We start from the raw sequence: 19,244 nt of genomic DNA on the forward strand, positions 1-19,244 counted from the left end.
CATTCTGCTGTGCTTCGTGGGGTTGTGATCATCATTGTCTGTTCCTAGGATATTATCTAAAATTTTTTAGAGTGCTGGTTTGGTATTCATGAATTCCCTAAGGTGCTCTTTGTCATGAAAGTATCTTATTTCACCATCAATTTTGAAAGATAGTTTTGCAGGGTACATCAATCTGGGTTGGAGGCTGTTTTCCTTTAGGGCTTGAAATATGTCACTCCAATCTATTCTTCCCTTGAGGGTTTGCTTTGGGAAGTCTGGTGTGATTCTGATGGGGTTTCGTTTGCATGTGATTTGTTTCTTTTCTCTAACTGCTTGTAGAATTTTGTTTATCTGTTGTGTTTCTGGAATCTTAACAATTATATGCTTATGTGTAGATTTTTTTTGATCAAGGCTATTTGGAGTCCTATTTGCCTCACTTATCTGTATGTCATGTTCTTTTCTCCTGCTTGGGAAATTTTCTGCCATCACTTCTTTGTGTAGTTTTTTTTTAAGTCATCTGCACTGTCTCCTATTTCATTGACTCCAATTAGTCTTACGTTATTCTTCTTTGCATTGTGTAGCAGGTGCTGGATGGATTTCTCATGGTTTCTTACAATTTTAAAGAAATTTTTCTTTTCCTGGTCACTAATTGCAATCTTATCTTCTGTATCTGAAATTCTGTCCTCACATTGGTCATTCTGCTGTGTAGACTTACAATGGAGTTTTTAATCTCCTGGAAATCTGGTTGTATCTGTTTTATGGATTCCATTTGTTTCCTATGTTGGGATTCCATTGTGTTCTTCAGCTCGTCTATTTTTTTATCTATGTCCTCTCTAGATTTATTAATAATGTCTTGGACTATAGGCACAGTCTCTGCTGTTATGTGAGAAATTATTTCTGATTTCATTTTTTCCAGATCCTCTTTTGTTGTCAGTTCAGGGAGTCCAGGTGGTTGAGTATCAGTATATTCCATTTCATTTCCCTTTGTGGTTTCTGTAGGTGATCTGGAAGTCTGGTTTTGAGACTTGTTTATGTGTCTTCTCATTTCGATGGGGGAGAGGTGGGTGCTGTTGAGATCTGTGAGGCTCACCTCCTGTGTGCTGGGGTTGGTGGAACAGAGGCCCAGAAGCCCCTACCTCTGGGCTGGGAGTGGAGGAACAGCAGCCTGGAAGCCCTTTCCTCTGGGCTGGGTGTGGTGGAACAGCCTTCCATAAGCCTCTACCTCTGTTCTGGGAGCAGTGGAATGGCAGCCCAGAAGCCCCTTCCTCTGTGCTGAGAGTGGTGAAATGGCAGCCTGGAAGCCCCTTCCCCTGAGAGTCCATAGAGGTTTCAGTCCATATTCCGCTGGCTCCGAGTCTGGGATGGCAAACAAGCATCACAAAGGAGAAACAACCTGGGTGCAAGGCAGCAAAGGTAACAAGAGAGGCAGTTCATGGCATTCACAGGGCAACAGGGAGAGAGCTGGTTTTTGTTTTTGCTTAAGATTACTTTAGCTATTTGAGGTCTTTTGTGGTTCTGTTACCAGCTGTGTCTGAGCAGTCCCCAAAACTGAAATAAGGAACATATCCCAACCCTTTGTAGCAGGTTTGCTAACTCCTATCATGGAAAAAGAATTTTCAGGATGTGTCAGTAAGAGGCACAAGAAGGGCTTATTAGGCAGAGATTTTAGGATGCACCAAAGAATGGAGTGTGGGCCCTCATAGAAATGAGGCACATTATTTTCTATAACAAGGAACATTTATACTCTTGAAATGGTGGACAGCCTGGGAAAAAGTGCCTCTCCAAAGGCTAGCGTACTCTACAAATATGGGAATTTTTGTTTTGTTTTGGGATTGATAATTTAAACATCCCTTGTGTTTGCTCAACTTGTTTGTTTATCAGGCTCCTGCTCCTTACTTTCTCAACTAAACCAGTTTATGGACTTTTAGTATTGCTGAGGAATTTTGGGTGTGACGAATCTGGTAGGGAAGGAGTCTAAATTTAACCAAAGAATGCTATTTTGGCTTATATGTACTTAGATATCTCCCAAAGCCTTATGCGGTCAGAGGTGGGGCTTTTTGTAGGTGGCTTGATCTAGGGTATGTGATGCTGGGATTAATAGTGAGATGCTAGGACTAAGGGTCCCCTACTCTGAGAGTAAGTGCTACTTGCCTTAAGGGTGGGTAGCCTGGGTAGACTATAAGGGACAGAATGAGAGTGGCTGTCATCACTTGCTGCTTTCTACTTCATTGCTGGCTTCCTTCTGCCTGCCCTGCTTTACCATGGGCTGTTTTTCCTATTCAATTTCCCTCTGGCATGCCATCCTGCCTTGGAGCCAGGTGACTATGGTATGAAACTTCTACAAACTGTGAGCCAAAATAAACCTTTCTTCTTTTAACTTTTTGTGTCATGTATTTTGTCTTAAGAATGAGAAACCTAACTAAGACAAATGCAGATATAGGTTGCCTTGGGTAAGTTTGGCTGGATCTGGGAAGTTCCAGTCTTTTTTTTTAGTACATATTTGTCATACATATTTGTCATACATATCAATCACATTTATCATAGGGAGTTTGTACCTGTACATAATATATCCTAATTCTTTTTTTCCCTATTCTCTTCCCCTCCCATTTACAAAAGCTTTGTTTCCATTTTTTTCTTCCATTTTCTTTTTTTTTTTGGTACTGGGGATCAAACTCAGGACCTTCTGCTTGCAAGGCACATGGTGGAACCACTGAGCTAAATCCCCAGCCCTCTTCCATTCTCTTTTTATTCCTTTCCCATCCTTCCCTTTTCTCTCCCTCCTGCCTTGTTCCCCTTTCCATTTGAACTTGTACTTCCTACTTCCCAATATCTATCTTCCAGTATGCTCCTTATTTACCCTTTGGAGTCTTCACACAAGAGAAGCAATGTGATATTTAAACTTGTGAGTCTGATTTATTTTGCTTAAGATTATAGTCTTGAGGTCCATCTATTTTCCTACAAATAACTCAAGTTTATGCTTCTTTATGGCAGAATAGTACTCCATTATAGATAAATACTACATTTTCTTTATTGGTTCATCTTTTAATTGGCATATGGTCTGTTACCTAGATTTAGCTGCTATAAACATGGGTACTCATATATCACTGTGGTATGGTACTTTTAACTCCTTCACAGAGATACCCAGAAGGGAAACAGCTGAGTGAAATGAAACTTCTAGTTTTAGGTTTTTGAGGAATCTCCATACTGATTTCCATAGTGGTTGTACCAGTCTACATTCCCATCACCAACAGAGAAGGGTTCTTTTTACCCCACAGTCTCTCCAGTGTTTGTTATTGTTTGATTTCTTAATGATTGCCATTCTCTCTGGAGTGAGATAGAATCTCAGTGTTATTTTAATTTGCATTTGACCAGTCATGGTGAGCATTTTTTCATATATTTATTTTTTGTTTCTATTTCATCATCTGAGGAATGTCTATTCATTTGAGATGCCCATTTTTGGACTGGGTCTTTAAACTTGGGAAGTCTGACTTTTTTTGAGCTCTTTATGTATTCTAGTTGTTAATCCTTTGTTTGAGAAATAGCTGGTAAAAATTTTTTCCCACTCTGTGAGTTTTCTCTTCACTCTTTTTTAACTTGATGTGATCCCTGTTGTTGATTCTTTGTAATATTTCCTGTGTGATTGGGGTTTTGTTTATAAAGTCTTTGCCTATATTTATATCTTCTAGAATTTTACCTGTTCTATATTCCAGCAGATTAAGTGTTTCTGTTTTAATATTAGGATCCATTTTGATTTTAGTTTAGTGCATAGTGAGATATATGGGCTTAGTTTTAATCTTTGGCATGTGGAAAGCCAGTTTACCCAGCACCATTTATTAAAGAGGCTATCTTTCTTCCATTGAAGGTGTTTATCTCCTTTGTCAAAGATAAGGTAGTTAAATGTGCTTGGAGTTGTTTCTGGATCTCCTGTTCCATTGATCTTTGGGTCTGCTTTTTTTTTTTTTTTTTTTTTGCCAGTACATGCTGTTTTTATGATGGTAGCATTGTAGAATAACTTCAAATCAGAGGTTGTGATGCCTCCTGAATTACCCTTGTTGCCCAGAAATGTTTTTGCTATTATAGGTCTCTTCTGGTTCCATATGAACTTTAGAATTGAATCTCTAGGTCTGTGAGGTATGCTGTTGGTACTTTGATTGAGATTGCATTAAGTCTATATAACAATTTTGGAAGTATGCCCATTTTCACTATATTTCTTCTGCCTCTCCAAAAACAGGGGATATCTTCCCATTTTCTGATATGCACTTTGATTTCCTTTTTTAGAGTATAGTGGTACCTCAGTTCACAAACTTAATTCTTTCCATAGTTCTGGTTGCAAACTAAATTGGACAAGAACTAATTAAATTTCCCCTTAAGTTTAACATTGAACCTCACCACTGAATTTGATGTGGTTCTCCTCCAATTCAGTTTGCAACCAGAATTGTGGAAAGAAATTAAGTTCGTGAACTGAGATACCACTGTACTGTAGTTTTCAATGTGTAGGACTTTCACTTCATTTGTCATTTGTTAGATTGATTTGTAAGTTTCATTTTTAATGATGCTATTTTGAAAAGTGCTGTTTCTCTAATTTTTCTCTCAGTGAATCTTATTCATTTACAGGAATACTATTGATTTTTGAATGTTGACTTTGTATCCTTCTACACTGCCATATTTGGGTATTCTAGGAGCCTTTGGTGGAGTTTTTGGGGTCTTCTATATGAGTATCATGTCATCTGCATATAATGATAATTTAACTTCTTCCTTTCCTATCAATATTACTTTTATTTCTTTCTCTTGTCCAGTTGCTTTGGCTAATGTTTCCAGAACTATATTGAATAGGAGTGGTAACAGTAGGCATCTTGTGGTATTTCTGATTTTAGAGTGAAAGCTTTGAGTTTTTGACCATTTAGTATGATGTTGGTTGTTGGTTTGTCACAGATGGCTTTTATCAGATTAAGATAAAGACCTTCTATTCAAATTTTCTGTAGGGTTTATTTTTTTATCATGAGTGGGTGTTGGATTTTGTCAAATGCTTTTCCTGAATCTGTTGAGATGATATGTGGTTTTAGGCCTTGGTTCTGTTAATGTGGTATATTACATTTACTGATTTCTGTATATTGAACCATCCCTGCATGCCTGGGATGAATCCTACTTGGTTGTGGTGTATGATCTTCTTGATAATTTGCTGCATTTGTATGCCAGTAACTTATTGAGGATTTTTGCATCTGTGCTCATTAAGGAGATCAGCTAGTAGTTCTTTTTTGGTTGGATCTTTCTCTGGTTTGTGTATCAGGCTAATGGTTGCTTCCAGGAATGAGTTTGGGAGTATTGCTTCCTTTTCAATTTCATTAAAGAGTTTGATGAGTAGTGGCATTAGATCTCTAAAGATCTTGTAAAATTCATCTGTGAATCGATCAGGACCTGAACTTTTCTTTGTTGGTAGCTTTTTAATTACATCTTTAATTTCATTGATTAATATTCATTTATTTAGACTTTATATCTTCTTGATTCAGATTTGGTAATTTGTATGTATCAAGGTTCTGTTAATTTCTTCTGCATTTCCATCTTATTAGAATAGAGGTTCTCAAAGTGGGTATTGATGATCTTCTGCATTTCCGCAGGATCCATTGTGATTTTTCACTTTTCATTCCTAATTGCATGGATTTGAGTCTTGTTTTCCCTTTTTTTGATGTTTGGCTAAGTGTTTGTCTATTCTATTTAATCTTTGAAAAAACCAACTCTTTGATTCATTGATTTTTTGGTATTTTTTTCTTAGCCCTAATTGCATTAATTTCTGCTCTGATCTTTATAATTTCCTCCCCATATGTGCTTTGGGTTTAACTTTCTCTTCTTTTTCTGGAAGCTTAAGACTTAACTTAAATTAGGTTATTTATTTGAGCTTGCTTTGTTTTTCTGATTTGGAACTTCACCAGTATAAATTTTCCTTGTAGGACTGTTTTCATTGCATCCAATAACTTCTTGTATGTAGTATTAGCTTTTTTGTTTAATTGTAGAAACTGTTTAGATTCTTCTTTTATTTCACCTGTGATCCATTGGTTTTTCAAGAGGGTGTTACTTAATTTCTATGTGTTTATATAGTTTTTGTGGTTTCTTTTGCCATTGATTTCCAATTTCATTGTACTATGATCTGATAATATGCATGGGATAAATTCAAATCCTTTACATTTAGTTAAGCATGTTCAATGAGCTAGTATGTGGTCTGCTTTGGAGAATGTACTATGTGCTGCTGAACAGAATGTGTATTCTGTTGTTGTGAGGTGGAACACTGCAGGTATCTACTAAGTTCATTTGTTTAAAAGTTTTGTTCAGCTCTGATATTTCTTTGTGATGTTTGTCTAAGTGATCAATCTATTTGTGATAGTGGGGTATTGAGATCCCCCATTGCAATTGTATCTGATTTTTCATATCCATTAGTGTTTGTTTTATATAGTTGGGTGCGCTTGTATGTGGTGTATATATTTATGATTGTTACCTCTTCCTCAGATTGTTTTCTTTTACAAGGATGTAGTGACCTTCTTTGTCTCTCTTAATCAGTCTTGGCTTGAAATCCACTTTGTCTGCAAACAGAATATTTACCTTTGTTTGTTTGGTTTCTTTTTTCTGTGCCATGGAGAATTTTTTCCATTCATTAAGTTTCAGTCTATGAATTTTTTTGAGTTCAATGTGTTTTTTGTATGTAGCATATTGTTAGATCATGTTTCTTGATCCATTCTGCTAATCTGTTTCTTTTGATTGGTGAATTGAGACCATTTATATTGATAGTTTTAACTGATATATATTGGCTAATCCCTGTCATATTATTTTCCTGTTATTGGTTACCCGCCCCCCGTTTAACTGCTAGCCTTGCCTGGTGGGTTTATTCTATAGGGATTCATTTGTTTTCTTCATTGTCTTTTCTTAGAATATCCTTTAGAACTTTAGTCTTGACTATTATATGCCTTGTTGTAGTTTCTTTCTGATCATGGTTAATTGGAGTTCTATATATTTCACTTATCTGTATGTGAAATTTTTTTCCATACTTAGGAAGTTTTCTGCTATTACTTCTGCCATCAGGTTTTTTATGTCCTTTGTGCTATCTTCTGATTTTTCATTAATTTTCATTAATCTTAATGTTATTATTCTTTGATTTATCTAGCAGCTGCTGGATTGATTTTTTTCCTGATCTCTTGCTTTTTTGGCGGGGGGGTACTGGGGATCGAACTCAGGACCTTGTGTTTTCGAGGCAGGCAGCAGAACCACTGAGCTAAATCCTCTGCCCTGTCCTTTGCTGTTTTTAAGAAGTCTTTCATGTGATGATCACCAACCACAAACCTGTCTTCTAGTTCTGATATTCTATATTCACATTGGATGATTCTGCTGCATATACTTTCAATAGAATTTTTAATTAATATCTATTTGAATCTGTTTCATGGAATCCCTTTCTTTCCTATGTTTAGCGTTGGTGGGGTCCATCACTTCCTTAACCTCCTCTATTTTTTTTTAATCTGTATATACTCTAGATTTACTAACCATGATCTTCATTATGGTCATAATCTCTTTAGTTATCTGTGTAATTTTTTTTCAGATTTTTTTCCCTAGAAGAAATTTCTCTACTTTTTTACTTCTACTGCTACCATTTCAGAAAGTTCAGCTGGGTGGCTTTTGATTTCTTCCACCTCACTGCCCCCTGGGTTTGCCTTGGGTGAGCTTGAGATCTGGGGTTGGATTTTGCTTCTGTCTCTTCTTATTTTCTATTTTTTTATGAATTTGATTTCTGCATTGGTGCTTATAAATTGCTTATGGTAGGTAGCTTTGTCACTAGTATTCAGCCTCTTTAGGAAATGAGTGCTTTTCAGAGATGTCTTCTAGGCATAGCTGGCTTTTGCATTTTGAGTCTGTCCCAAGATCCTGTCTCTTCAATTATTAGGGATGAGAGGTTGCTACCTGTGTGGCCTAGCACCCAGTTCTAAAGAAAATAGTCCTGGACCATGAGACAGTCTCAGTATTGGCATACAAGGAAGAACAACTGATCACAATTATGTCATGTTGACTAAAGTAGTACAATCAGTAATAACAATAACATCAACCACAGTCTAAAAAATGACAAACTGTGGTAATTGTTAATTTTCTCCCTGTTACTATAAGTAAAAGATTTACAGTTATATAACAAAATCTGAAACAAATCAGAAAATTATATACAATAAATATGCCCTCAGTAAAGCAATTTTACCCTCAGGAGAGGAAAATACAAGGGATAAGAGGAAAAAATAGAGAAATAAAAGAAGAGAAAGAGAAAGAGATTAGAAACAAGGCTAAGACAAAGGAAGATTATCCAAGCTTTGGGAAACTGGTGAAGTAGACAAGAGAGAAAGAAAAAAGGAAAAAACAAAAAGAAAAGCAAAATTCAAGAAAAAAACTAAAAACAATGTTCACAGGTGAAAAAACAATCAAGAAAGAAAAAGCAAATGGACCAAAAAACATATAGATGAAGAGAGAAGAGAGATTTCTCTGTAATTTCAAGCCTGTAGTTATTTTCTGATGTCTCCAGTTTTTGCGGTAGTTTCCATTGCAGGGAGTGACTCTTCTGTCACTAGTAAACAAAGAAGGTTGAGAACCCATATCCATGTTGGATGATCCCAGCAAGCCTGCAGTAGGATTAGTGCAGAGTGCTAATTCTGGTGCTTTCAATGCCACACATGTTCTGGTGTTGGCCTCTGGTTGTGGCATTGAGCCTGAGTTGTTTATCCTACAACACTGGGTGTTTCTTGCTGGGCTGACCAAGGCTCCCTGACCCTGGATGTCTCCCTCAGTTGTCCCTCACCCAGTCACTGTGGGATGTGAACACTGGGAGCTCTGAGATGAAGCCAATCTATGGCTGCTCTGAGTCCCGGGTTCAGTTGTCCCCTCCCTAAAATGACTTACAGCCAAGCACCCTCTGCAGGGGATACAGCAGTTGTCTGAACTGGAGTCACTCACCAGCTGTTGTAGTGCACAATATCCACTTCTATATTCCACTGGTTTGTTTCTCCCTAGAGGCCTCTGGAGTCACCTGGCTTCACTGTGTCTCTAGATTTGAGCTGTCTCTCTCACATCACTAGCTGAGAGCCCAGAGAAAGTGCAGTTTGTCCCTCCTTTTTCTTCATTGTGGTCTGTCTCTTCACTTTCTCTGTGGGCTCCGGTTTTCCCTTCAGATCTTTCCTGGGTCCTGGGGATCCACCTTCCTCCTTTTTTCCCCCAATTTATTATTTTCCAGTGTCTAATGGTTGAAGTTTTAGAATGTTCTGTAAAATTCCACTCTAGATCTGTGATACCACCACTCTGGATTGCTGAGGCAGAAAGATGTCAAGGTCATATCCAGCTTGGGCAACTTAGCAAGAGCAGTTTGTAAAGATTTCAGTCCATATCCAGACCAGATGGCATCACAGAGGTGAAGCTGCTCATGTTATGGTGGTGAAGAAGTAGTTTTGTTAAAAGTACCTTTTTAGTTATAATTTCCTTGTCTCCTTTCTACATTTTATTTCTTTTATACTAACTCAGTTCCATATAGATTTTGGATTTCTTTTTTATTTCTGTGAAAAATGGCCTTGGAATTTTGATGGGGATTGCATTAAATCTGTAGATGGCTTTGGATAACATAGATATTTTCAATAATATTAATTCTTCCAACCCATTAACATAGAATATCTTTCCTCTTATTTATGTCTTCAGTTTCTTTTATCAGTGTTTCAAAGTTTAAAGTGCAGGGATATTTGACCTTTTTAAAAATTCTTTTTAGGTAGTTATTAGTGCACAGAAGCACTACTGATTTTTTTTTTTCCTGAACTGGGGATTTAACCCAGTCTCTTTGCACTGAGCTACATCTCCAGCCCTTTAAAAAAAATTTTTTTTTTTGAGACAGGCTCTTGCCAAGTCACCAAGTGACAAGGGTTAGGCTGAAACTTGTGATCATCTAGAGTGCTGTGCTTACAGGTGCACCACTATGCCTGCCTGCTACTGATTTTTGTTTTTTATGTTTTCTAAACTTTGCTGAATCTGTTAATTAGTTCTGACATGTTTTGTAGAGTTTTTACAGATTTTTATATATAATTATATCATCAGTATATAATGAATTTCACTTATTTTTTTTTACTGTAAATGTCTTTTATTTCTCTTGCTCAATTACTCTATTAAGACTTCTAGTACTAACTATATTGAATAGAAGTCATGAGAGTGGGCCACTATTTTTGATATTGCTTTCTATCTGCATATATGACAGCAATGGATTTTACCATTAGTGTGTATCTTTCATAAGATACACTGTAGAAAAGAGTGAGCACATATGTACTAAGCTCTCAGCAAGTGAGAACTAGCAAGTATGTCATACAGTGTGTTCCTCACTCAGTCTGAGTGGAATCCAACCACCCCATGCCACTCTCATACTATATGGTAGCCTTTATCTCATGTTCTGGTGGCTAGTTTTGACCTGTGATGGCCAACAGTAGATGAGTTGGGAGTGCTGAAAATGTACCAAAGACAAATATTGTTCTGGATGCCAAGTACTTATTTAACATGACTTAAGGTGAGCAAGTGCAATAAAAAAAAATATAGGACAAGGCAATAAAAAGAGAGATCTGAAGGAAAATAGGGCAGTCAAAGGCATATGAAAGACATCATATTTATTTCTGCAGCTGGGGGGAAATATCAATATCTGTGTGAAGCAGAGCCGGAAGGAACCTTGGCTAGAGCCATGTCAGGGCCTCAGAACCTCAGCATCCAAAGAGAAGGGAAACCGAGAGATCATCTGTGCTCCCTGGGGCAGGCAAGGTTTCTCAACCTTTTATCATTCTCACTCACCTAAAAAGCTTTTAAAGGTATTTCCCCCCTCAAATTGCTCTATTCACTATGAAGTTTTAATACCTGATTATCTGTTTGTAAACTAAGTCTTGATTTTTACATAAAAGTATATTTTTGCTCCCAAGAACAAATTTTTGCTTCCTTTTGCTATTGCTCCTGTTGAGAAAATCTGAATTACACCACAATGAGTGTAATTATCTTTTAGGGCTTTTGCCTTCAGACCCCCAAATCAAAGCAAAATAACCACCCTCCCCAAATGAAAACAAATTTCAACCCAAAATCAAAAGAACTTTTTGGTAAACTGTCATATACTTGCTTACAAATTTCACATTTTACTCTTCTGAGAAGGCTCAGGAGATAATATGGGTAATAACAATCATGTCACACAAGTGTTTTTTATTTAGCCTAGTTTGTCTCAGTTTAGAGACTAATACAAATGCTAGAAATACAGAGCTCTCATTATGCAACGCATAGACGTGCATTTTTTTTTAAGTTTGTGAAATACATTTTCAGTGTGTGATAAAGTAATTTGTTATTTCAGCCACTTTCCTAGCAAGGCCTCATTATTAGTTCCATCATTATTCTTATTGTGTTGATCAGAAGGCTGAAGGAGAGAGAGACTGAATATAACAGTGTATGAAATATTTGTCACTTAAACAATGTGCACAAGTTAAGTAATTTGAACATTGCTTTGAAGGAAGTCTGGCCTAGACATGCTAGAGCTAAAGAATCTGAGCGTGTTCTTTAAGGGATATGATGCTATTTTAGCCTTACAAAAATCCATTTTACCAGTGGAAAATAATTCCTTGAGATTGAAGAAAAATGTGGAGACATATTATAAAGGTGATCCGAAGGGGTATTTGAAAAAACCTGGCTACATTTTGATTTGGTTGCATGCTTTTTGTAGACTAACTGAACTAGTTACTTACTGCTGTGTAAAAAGTTGTCCAACTTTGCAGCTTAACAATACACATTTATTTTCTGTCTGTTTTGGTGGTTCAGGAGTCTGGGTTCAGCTTACTTGGGTCTACTTTAAAGTCTCACAAGAACATAATCAAGGTTTTGGCTGGTGCTGCAAACTCATCTGAAGGCTCGATGGGAAAATTCCACTCCAGATTCACTTGTTTCTGGTAGGATTCATGTGGCTTTCTATATGTTTTTTTTTTTCCACATTGCTTCTGTATAAGAGCATCAGGCAACATGGAAGTGAGTGAGTGGGAGGGTAAGAGAATGTTAGTAAGGTGAAATGTCACAATGTTTTTGGAATCTAATCACAGAAGTGACATCTCTTTAATTTTTAGTATTGTGTTTGTTAAAAACAAGTCACAGATGCAGCCACCACGCAATGAAAGTTTATGCAAGGACATGAATACTAGGGGGTAGGTACCACTAGGAGCCATGTCAGAAGCTGCCTGCCATACTGACCTAAGCCAATTTGTACAAGTTGTATGCACAGCTGTTAAGTTCTTCTTGGTACATATGGAGAATTAATGATAATTAGAGCTTGGTGAGGGTCAGCTACATCGCGAAACGTCATTTTTTATTTATTAAAAATTTCTGCAGCACACCTACACATTCATTAATTATTTTATTTATAAGTAGACAAAATTGTCGACCTGTTCTATAAGTTAAATTACTCCTCCATCCTTTTGGGTGCTCTGACTGTGAATTGCAAGAACATTTCATTGAAGGCAGAGCAGACCATATTCTAGAGGCAGGATTCAGCTGATTCACAGGTAGCATCTGCATTTTCTGAACAATTAGCCAATCTGGATGGACTATTTAGGTCTGAAGTATGGGTGCCATCCCTAAAGTTGAAGGATGAAGGGCTTTTTTGGTAGAGACACTCTTTGGAAACATGGACACATCTCTTATGTCCCATTCATTGCATTAACGAGAGTCCATTTCTGGTATCTATTATGTATTGTGTAATATCTATTAATAAATAAGCCACGAATTTCACCAGTGAAAATTCACAATTTTAACATTCATTGCTCTAATTAGCAAAGCCTTTGGTGTCTTTCAAAGATAAAGATAACTGAAATTGTTGGAGAGAAAGGTGGCTGATTAGAATGCTTGCAGACAACCTGGGTGTGAAACCCACAATAGGACAATTGACTGTACCTGGTATATGACTTGAACTGACACACATCCTAATATTATATTGCCTTTGCTAAAACAAAAGCAAATAATAGAAAGCCTAACAACTATTTATCAAATACCAAGGCAAAGTTTTCCTTTGGGTAATGCTGACTCTTAGTATTTCATAACGTAAACTTTATAATAGATATGTATATATGCACAAGCATATTAACAAAAATAGAAGAGAACAATTTTAATTACAATTCTCATTTCTGTAACTGGCCATGTGGTTATAGCTGGTATTTGTAACTACCTTCTTCTACAACTTCTTCCTGTAATGAAAGCATATTATATTGTGCCTTTCAAAAGATTATTCACTGTGAAACATGGTCTTAGCTGTATGTTTAACAGAGATTGAATGTGAAGCTTTAGAGAAAGGCTTCTTGGTCCCTGATGTGTTTTTCTCACTTCTCAGAAGTTGCACTTCACTTCTCAGACACTTTCACTGTATAAAATGGAATGATCAGGGTTCTATTTCACAGAGCTCTTAAAGGAGTGAGTAGGGTCATATATGTGAAATATATCTGGCACACAGTAAGACATCAATAATTACTAGCATTAAGAGAAGTTCTCTAAGAAATATATTTATAGGGCTGGGGATTTAGCTCAGTGGTTTCGCCACCTGCTGCGCAAGCGCAAGGACCCGAGTTCGATCCCTGGTACCAAAAAAAAAGAAATATATTTATAAATAAATAGCCTTTCAAATGCTTACCTCAACAAAATTTTAGACATACAGCAGTAAAGGGCAAGTTTGTTTTGCTTCATTTAAAAATTATTTTTAATCATTTTCTTAAAAGTATTAAGTATTCATTATGAATTTATGGTTAAAGTACTATGAAAATAAAAAAATGATAATCCTAATACTTGATGTATCCTCATTTAGCATTTTGATGTAGATCTTGCCATTGTCTGTGTTTGTATATATATGTATACATAGTCTTTTTTAAAAAGATCGAAGTTGGAATTATTTATCCCAACTTTTTCATTTATGAGCATACTTTCAACATTTTTTTGTATCATTAGATATTCCTTGAAAACACGACTTGATGTCAGAATAATATCCTATTAGCATAATACCTATTTTTTTGTTACTATTTTTCCACTATTATATAAGTAATATTCAGATAAATCCTTAAATATAGATAATTGAATACACTTCTGGTTGCTTTCTGAGTTAAGACCTTTGATATTTATTACCAAATATCTTTTGAAAATAATTTTTCCAATTTCAGCATGTACCACTTGTTGGCCCTGGGTATCATCACTTATCTTGTTATATGACTTAACCTCTTAGAACTTCCATTTGTCAATTGAAAAGTAAGGCTGATTATTCTCATCTTGCAGAATTATGAAGAAGAAGCAAAATTGTTAGCTCCTGTCTTATTATCTGCTCTGGAGATGATTGAAAGTTACCAATTCTGCCATTATCTAGTTTTTGACCCCAGCTCCCCTCCAGGGCTTTTTATGTTGTGTTATACTGGTCCAGCTGCTCTGCAATGCTCAGTCCTTATTTGTGAATTGAATGTCACATGTACACACATGTCTGCGAAGTCACAACCCTAGAAAGGAGCAGGCATTTCAAAATTCAGCAATTCCAAGACAGAGGAAAAGAGCAAATTCAACAGAATAGATAAAAGTCATGAGTATGACATAAGGACACTGATGTAATAACATGCTGACTACATATTAGAGACTGGTTGTCCATGTGAATTCCTTTAAGATTCTTTATATTACTTGAACTACTTGAAAGAACTGATGAAATGTGTTCTCTCTGCAGTTCCAGAGGGTATATTTCCCAGCTCTAAATTTATCTCTGCCGGTAATACTTTTTAATCCCACTCTTGAGTGCTCAAATAGATTGATTTAGTTGATATTTATTCATTAGATGGCCTGAGAATGTTACCAAGAATTCTAATTTAACAACTTATTTCTAGATTAGTTAAATCATGATAGCTGCTGTCTTCTTACCCTGCTCCCCCCAATCAACTCTGCTCATACTGTTGCCTCCAGAGTTTTAGTCTCATGAAACAGCCTTTGCAAGGAAAACATCTTGGAGAAAATGAGTATTCTGTGAGTGATAACAGTTTTTGTTCCTTCCACTGAGTTTAAATCAATGTCTTTACCTTGACTCTGAGGCCTAAGAATCCAAAATCCCTCGATGCCTCATTTGAATTCATCCGGGTTGTAATAGACTTTGCTCAGTGGTAAAGCTTTTGGGAATCCCTTAAATCATCCAGCTGAAATTCTGGGACGTGCTTTCTATGAAACAAGATGAAGGCTGGGAAGTTAAGCTCTGGCCTGAATTGACAGAAAGTGATTTCCTGAACTCTAGATGTGTTGGTGTCATTGTGTGTGTGGTGATGGGAGAAAGTGTGTGGTGAGGAAAAAGTTCCTCACCACACCATGCTGTGTGATAAGGAACATGCCAACCCAGCCAGGATTCTGGAATCTGGGCTCTGGCCCTGACTTGAGGGCTTTTTTTTTTTTTTTTGGTACTGGGGATTGAACTCGGGTCCTTGTGCTTGCGCAGTAGGTGGCAAAACCACTGAGCCAAATCCCCGGCTACTTGAGAGCTTTTTAAAGGCAAGGTTGCTTGTTTTATTTGCTTTAAACTTTGCTGTCATTTTCCATAAAATCAAGTTGGACTAGGTAAATCATTTTCAACTCTGAAATTGAATGATTTTTTTTTTATCCTCTCTTCCTTTTACCTAATCTCTAAATACCAAGACTTTGTTTGGCTCTTAGCCTGCCCAGAAATAGATGTGTTGATTTAGTTTTAATCCATGCCTTCTATAAATGCATTGTTCTGGAAGCTATGGGGAAGACCAGATAAAATAATAACAGCAGCTATAATTTAATGAGTGTTCACAGTAAGCCAAACACTCTATGGTGTTTTAAACATTTAGTCTTCTCAGTAACCTTCCAAAAGAAAGACTGCTGTTCCCCCTTTTCCATTTTACAGATAAGGAAATGGAGGCACACAAAGGTTAAATTACTCACACAAAGTCATTAGCCAAGTAGTGGCAAAACGAATTTGAATCCAGGTGATCCTATCTCAGAGCACACTCCTGACAGCTATTCCTTTGACTCTCTGCTGTGAAGGACAGATTCCTGTCCCTCAAAGAGCTTAGATAAAGAGACAAGACAAATAACCAACCTGTGTCCATCACCACTGGATGTATACATGACCTTGAAGTAGACACTTGTTAGACTGTAGAGAAAGTGTCCTCTTCGTAATGGTTCTTGTCATGCTTGCTTTTCTAATTGCTCTTCTACTCTCATTACCAACCAGGTATCCAGAGATTTGAGAACTGTGTTCTCCCCACCATGATAGATGGAATTTGCAGCCAATATATTAGTTTTCCAAGCCTGTTCTATCACTGTTAAATTCAAAGACAATGGAAAAAAAAAAAAAGGAATTTGTAGCCACTATAAATCTTCACCTATCTTGTATAAAACCTAAGGCAGGCACAGAATTGAAAGCTGAAATAGTTCTGGCCAAGCTGCATTGAAATACCAAAAAATAAAAATTAAAAAAAGAGGGCTGTTTGCACATTGTGTGAACCAAGTACATTTGAAATAAAAATCTGTTGTGGATCAAAAACATTACTTGGGCTTGGAATTTAGCCTGACTCTTTGTGCTAATTTAAGTCTCTTAGTTTGATCAAAAAGACCAGGAAAATGTCATTCAGTTGTCTCTGCTCAGAGCTTAATACAAAATTCAGGATAGAGCTACTTGAACTGGAAAGGTAGTTTCATTTCTCAATGGTACATCCAGTAGTCAAACTGCAGTTGTTTGCTTAAGCCTTGCTGTATACTAATTAAAAGCTCCTTCAGCTCTCTAAGGTGTCTTGATGTCCCTTTTGGTAATTTTTCCTTCTTTTGCCTATGCTGACTTCCCACTGTGTGGTAGAACTTCATCTTTTGCTGATGGATGTTGTGTGTGTGTGTGTGTGTGTGTGTGTGTGTGTATGGGGGGGTGTGAGCAGAGCCCTAGGAAAGTAATGGGAAGGCCACAGTGTCTGCCTCTTGTTAGGGAAAAAAGCAGCATTGTGTTTGTGATCTCAGGTTGGCCAGAGTGATCTTTCTTTGTCACTTTCGGGGTTTTTTGAATCCTATTTGCTGTCTGGAATTTGATTCCAATTCCTTGGCTAGGTATCTATTTTTCTTTGAATTTCTTTAGTGAAGGAAAATGGTGGCATTTGCACAATTAATTAACTCCTTTCATATAGATTCTCAGATTAAGTAGAATTTCAAACCTATAATTAAATTTTTTCTTGATCAGTGGCCTTCAGTGGTATATAGGTTTTATTATTAAAAGATATTAACATTTGTTAGAACCCACTGATTTTTCTGTTATTTGCTAATCTCACGCTGTTTTTGAAATGATTCAAATGTAAAGAAACTTTTATATTCTTCCCAAAAGATTCTTCTGATGTTTAAACAAATTTTTTAAAAAAACCTTGTTTTTAAAAGTTTTTTGAATAAATACTACTTCACATACTTACAAATTGTATTTTCAGTAGAGCTGTTTGTGTTTTTTTGTCTCAGCTCCCTTTGAAACCAGTAGAATAACCTGTGCTAACCAACTATGTGGCCTTGGACAAACCAATTAATTTTCTGTGCTTTTTTCTCACCTGTAAAATGAGAATATTAGAACCTACTTTGTAGAGTATTTGTGAGGAGTAAATGAGTTATTTACATAAAATGCTTAGGACAGGATTTGGCACACAGAAAACGATAATTTGTTGTATTATCATTATTCAGAAATAAAAATGCAAGGATGTTAAAAGTAAAAACTTATTTTTTCTCATTATGACATTATAGACAAATGTTAGTGGTTGGAGTCAACCCGACTTGGGTTTAATTAAATTGTAGTGTCTTCTTCAGAGGATATTATGAACTAAACCTCTTTCCAGATGAACTGTCACTACTAATACTGTGTTCCTTATGAGAACTAAAGGAGATTGTGTAAGGTGCCTAAAATACGTTGGTGCATATTAAATACTCTGAATGATCACTGTCATCTTTTCATTAAAACCCAAATTGTCAAATTTGCTTCTATCCTTTATATGTGGATTTTAAACAATTATTACTACAGTATTAGTATAATTTTATGTCTTTTTAAAGTAATATTTAATCACAAATGCTTTTCACAAAATGACATAAACTTCAAAGTCATCATTTTAATGACTGCCTAATATTTCATAGTTATATGATAATTTATTTCACTTTTTCTTTGATACTGAGTATTGAAGTTTATTTCCAGTTTACATGATCATAAATAACACAATGTGAAACATTTTCATAAACAGAATCTTTTATGTTTTGTACCATGGACATAGCAAAGATTTCCTGAAGTTCTCTTAGCTTTATGTGACTATTGTCACGATTCTTTTAGTGTATTCTTTGTCTCCCTCTCTGAGTGATGACTTCTTTGTGAGGCTCACCACTTCATCCTATCTCATAGTCAGTGTTCAGAAGATACATTGACTTAAGGACCAAATGAACATATTTACAAGAGGTGCTAAGACTTCTTTATTTTCTAATCTATTTTAATGGCAAAAGTAAAGGAGCTCTTTGTTGAACAGGTGGACAGAGGGAAGGTAACAGTGTTTATTAAGTGCAGGTAATATTCACTGAGCACTTTCTATGCTACATGTCATTCTGAGTGCTTTGCATGCATTGCCTTATTCAGTGTGTTCAGAGGTTCTCTGTGATGACCACTCACATCCCATTTTAAAGATGAGAAGACACAGATCGGTGCATTGACTTGCCCAAGATCACACAGGTGTGGAGAGGTAGTATCCAGATTCAAAACAGGCATTTGGACCCTTAGTCTGAGCACTTGATGACCAGGCTACATGGCTAAAATTCTCTCTCATTTTACTTTTTCAGAAGCCCACTCCTTTACTTCAGCCAATGTAACAAATTATTTCTCAGAGATCTTGAATTGGTTGATCAAATTCCAAACAAGCCATAGATCAGAGCTGTCCTTAAGCCTTGAGGATTTTGCATCAGATTCTAAACAACAGCTGGAATTGCTTACAGTGCTTGGTTGTTAAAAGCAGTCCCACCAAGGATGTTTGAATGTATTTTTAAAAATAAGCTTTAGATTTTTTGTTGAGGAAAAAATTTAATTCTGCTGTTTAACATTAAAGACAGCTGGTAGATTGAGAACATCATTCATCTGGGAGTTATTAATCCATGGAAGAATATACCTGAGACCAAATATGAAGGATATGATTATAAGGATTAACCAATAATACTTCCTATTAGTTAGCAGTTGTAGTAGA

At 36.3% G+C, this 19,244-nt stretch overlaps 1 protein-coding gene across 3 annotated transcripts in view; it reads left to right on the forward strand.

Moving 5' to 3' along the window:
• Prelid2 (PRELI domain containing 2) overlaps positions 1 to 19,244 on the forward strand; it is a 104,283-nt gene that overhangs the window by 66,490 nt on the left and 18,549 nt on the right. For 2 of the 3 annotated variants that reach the window (XR_002398142.2, XR_015438781.1), the window contains exon 6: positions 11,809 to 11,936. The exons of the other annotated variant lie outside the window; for it this stretch is intronic. The gene's annotated coding sequence lies outside the window, so the exon portion shown is untranslated. The remainder of the gene's footprint in view (positions 1 to 11,808; positions 11,937 to 19,244) is intronic. 3 annotated transcript variants of the gene reach the window in all.

Source organism: Heterocephalus glaber, unplaced genomic scaffold, assembly GCF_053883595.1.
Source record: "Heterocephalus glaber isolate CG9 unplaced genomic scaffold, H.glaber_assembly_v1.0 deba00001463, whole genome shotgun sequence".
NCBI classification, from domain to species: Eukaryota; Metazoa; Chordata; class Mammalia; order Rodentia; family Bathyergidae; genus Heterocephalus; species Heterocephalus glaber.